This window comes from Syngnathus leptorhynchus, chromosome 1, assembly GCF_054491065.1.
Source record: "Syngnathus leptorhynchus isolate UIUO chromosome 1, UIUO_Slep, whole genome shotgun sequence".
In the NCBI taxonomy this organism is placed as follows: Eukaryota; Metazoa; Chordata; class Actinopteri; order Syngnathiformes; family Syngnathidae; genus Syngnathus; species Syngnathus leptorhynchus.
In genome coordinates, this window is record NC_141195.1 from 8,134,045 (window position 1) to 8,138,263 (window position 4,219).

The window sequence follows — 4,219 nt, forward strand, 5'->3', positions numbered from 1 at the left end:
GTCTTCTGCACCCAAAGTTTCCTCATACTAGATGAAACCATTGTGTAGCACACATAAAAGAAAAATATTCGGCAGAGAGTTCAGATGGAATTTAAAAATATATGACCCGTTCGTTACTAATCGTTGCTGGCTGATGGGTAATGTTAGAAAGTCCTTTTTTTTTTTACATTAAGTTTACATACAGTCAATAACTCAAAACCGTAACATTAGCAATATTTCAACAGGACATGTCAACAACTGCAAAAAAATATATATTTGATCAAACCTTGGCTTAATCCTTTTCAAACCCGAATATAAACGTGGAGCAAGCTTGTTAACAAGACGCTTCCCATAGTGAGTCAAAGATTTTTTTTTTTCAGTTCTCTTAAATATTTATGGCCTTTAAGACATGGCTTGTATAGTAATGGAATACATGTAAGGAGCTCACAAATTAGGATAAGTGTAGGCTCTTACAGCTACAGAATAAAACACAACTCACCTTTATTTGTTGAATACTAACAAGGGCCGAACACAAAGTGTTTATCAACAGACAATTTTGTTGAACGTGTATCGCTTGTAGGCTCACCAACTTTCCTTTCCTGTATTTCTTCCATCTTTCAGTTGCTTCCCTTTCCCCTTCGAGACGATTGCGTTTGGTCGCCAGCATCATTAGTTGATTACCCATCCATCAATGTGAATTACTGGACAGCACACATGCATTTCCCCTGCTTGTCATTCAACCAGTGTGTGTGTATGTGTGTGTGTGTGTGTGTGTGTATGTGTGTGTGTGTGTGTGTGTGTGTGTGTGTGTGTGTGTGTGTGTGTGTGTGTGTGTGTGTGCGTCTGTGTGTTTACTTTCAATTGCCCTCATACAATATTCAGGTCAATATACTGCTAAAAAAACAGCAACACGTCAGAGCACAATTTACTGCTTGCTTCATCTGTGACCAAGCACCTTTCACTGAAATTAGCAATAAAATCCAAAGGCTGCATAACCACAACACAACACACACACATCAGCTTCTGTTTGGAGACAACCCTGACAGTGAGATTTTTAGACATGTGGAGAGATTCAATGAGAGAAGAATAAAATAGTACAAAAATAAAATACAACATGAAATAAATTACAACATAAGATAAAATACAACAAATACAACATGCACACTTGTACATTCACACAGATTCATTATTTGTGTAGATGGTGCCGACAGATCGTTTCCCTCTTCGGCTTAGTGCCATTATGGCTCAATAGGTCAAGTAAATCGTCCATTGACCTACGAGTTGTCGGTTTGTATCCAGCTGGCTATTGAAATGTCCTTGAGCAAGGCACTTAACCCCAATTTGCTAGCTGTGAGCTTGACATCACCTCTCATGGAAGCAGAATGTGTGTGTGAATGAGTGAATGTAAGGCTTTGTTAAGTACTTTAGAGAAGTGTCTTGTAAGTGCATGCCATTTACCATTTATTAGGTTCTTTGCTGAAGAGACCCTGTGGCAGCTAGGTCACAATTGGTGGAACAGCACAAAAGCAATAGTAGACATGAACAATTCTATCTGTATGTCTCTGTACCCTCTGAAAAAGTGATGGGTACAAAATAGGATTGGTATAGAATAGGACAAAAGAGGAGCAATAAGCCAACCAAAGCCATCGCTGTGTGCTATGGGGTGCCAATCACCTCTGGAAAGAATGAGCGCAATTGAGAGCTCAATCTGGGAAGATAAAGGGATCACCAGGGCTGCATATGGCAATTAGAGACTGCCCCAGCATCAAGTCAATAAATCACATGGGCATGTTTCTAAGGAGACATGCTCGTGATCAACATCAATGCTAATACGTGTGTATATGATCAAACGTGTCGAAAGTGGTAGATGGCCCAAAACTCGTGCGAGGGATATGGGAGCCCACCCAGGCCAGAGGACTAGTGTTAATTTTATTTGCCATTTTTAAATTCACTTTTAGTCCAATTTCAATTGGGAATATTTTAGTCTTTATTTCAGTCCAAAAAAAAACACAATTTATCAATCTATGTAAAAAACAACAACAAAAAACTGTCAACATTTTAGTTTAGTTTTATTCTGCATGGATGCAGTGTTTGAGAAATTTTCCAAAGGCATGAGTGAAATGAATATAATCATGATCAAACTTAGTTACTTTGGGTGTTTAAATGTAGATTTTTGCAGTTATTTATGAAGATTAATGTGACTAATGTGGCCTTTGATAAGTACTCTATTGACTGTCAAGCAGCTCGCTGTTAATGCGGACATTATGGGGAAGCCCAGGAGGGAAGTACAAGTCATTTATGATAGGACCAGTTTCTCCACTGCCGATATGAAAGTTATTCATCCACAAGAGTAACACTTATGCATGTAATTTTCCTCTTTTCCTCAGAGATAAGGCTGTGGAATGGATGTCATCAACTGATAAGATCCAGCTTCTCCACCCTGTTTGTGTATCTCAAAAGCCTCATCGTCACACCTCTCCTCGACTCCAAGCTGAGCATGACCCAATTAGCAAATGCCAGCATGCAAATTCATATTTGTTTTCTAAACACGACCCACAGAGATGGAGTAAAAATATTCACGGAGGCTAATTGAGTGTGACATGAGAGATGAGCGTTTAAGTTTTGCGAAGTGTAACGGACTGTTGTGATGGTAAACTAGCCTTGTCTTAAATAACACGAGAATAATTGACCATCTAAAAAAACAGAACCAAAATGAGGTCATGAGGGGCATCTGAGTCAAGTAGCAATAGCAACAGAAAATAGTGCTTAAAGTCAAAACCAAAATGTTCGATAATAAGATGTCCCCCACTAGTCTAAACACAGCATTCGGATTATTGTTTTGTTTGTAGAATATGAGTTAAGCAGCAATGATGGACCCATTTTTATCCATCTCGGTGGGGCGGCCATTTTGCCACTTGCTGCTGACTGAAAATGACATCACAGTTGCCAGGTCTCAAGCCACAAACAATCACGGCTCAGCTTCAGAAAACTGGTGAGCCGAATTCCAAATCTCAGTGGTCTTAGCTTCTTCGCAGAAGGCTGTGTGGCACTGGAGCTTTGCCACTGATGATCATGTCAGAAGATAAAGAAAGTCGATGTGTGCATAACAACGTGGCAGACGTGCTCATGGATAGAAATATGTACATTGTCAGTGTAAGTTTGACACTTGATGGGTATATATACCCAAGATAACTTGGGAAAAGAGTCAACAGCCATTATTTCTTCGTCCTATCTCCTGGCAGAAAATCAGTCATCCATTCTGGTTTTCACTCAAACTCTACTGCAATAGGTGACCTTGGGCACGACTGACTGGTATTGAATATATTTTCACAAGTGTGTCAAATCAATGTAATTCGACAGGAAGTGGAAAGCGAGGGGTCGACACTTACGTACATCTGTCAACGAATCACGTCGCCTGGCCAATCCACCTTGTCAAAACGTTGTGCAGGAGGGCATGACCATATGCACGCTATCTCATCAAACAGTTGGACAGCTGAGCATTTGCGTGTTGCTTCTGGTGACCTTAGTGGTGACAGGAAGGAAAAGGCTGCCAATATGTGTGAATATGACGATACTCACAGGTACGTAAATGAGGGAGAGAGGAATACACAATACAAAAGGGTCGTTCCCATTAAAAATCTGACGCCCTCTCATCCCTATACACACTTTCAGTAATAAACATTATTTTTTACCAAATTGTCACACGGCGAGGATCAAACTCATGATCTTCAGATTATGAGTCTGACGTGCCACCTCTTGCGCTAACGAGGCTCAATTGCAGGTCCATTTTACGGTGAAGTTGGTTCAACCTCCGTGACTGGCCCGAAATCATTGTCCTGTTAACACTTGTTGCAGATCTTCACATGGCTATGTGGCCTAATGGATAAGGCGTCTGACTTCGGATCAGAAGATTGAGGGTTCGAATCCCTTCATGGTCATTATAGTATAATGTAAGGGTGCTAAGGTTGAACTACTCAGAAATAGTGGTGAGAATTTTGAGTTCTTACTTAATCCATATTGTGCTGACACCCCTAAATGTCAAAAGCCAATATGTGGATCTCTCGTTTTGTAGCTCATTAAAACAATTACAATTAAGAACATACATATTTTAAGTTGTATGCACTGTTGTATGCTGATCGTTTGCTCATAAAATTGGAATTACTGCTGAACAATTCACCTCACACACACACACACACACACACACACACACACACACACACACACACACACACACACACAC

At 40.2% G+C, this 4,219-nt stretch overlaps 1 non-coding gene across 1 annotated transcript; it reads left to right on the forward strand.

Moving 5' to 3' along the window:
- The first annotated feature begins 3,844 nt into the window (after positions 1-3,844).
- trnar-ucg (transfer RNA arginine (anticodon UCG)) lies at positions 3,845-3,917 on the forward strand. The gene has a single exon. It is a non-coding gene; the product is annotated as a tRNA-Arg (tRNA).
- Positions 3,918-4,219: the final 302 nt, after the last annotated feature.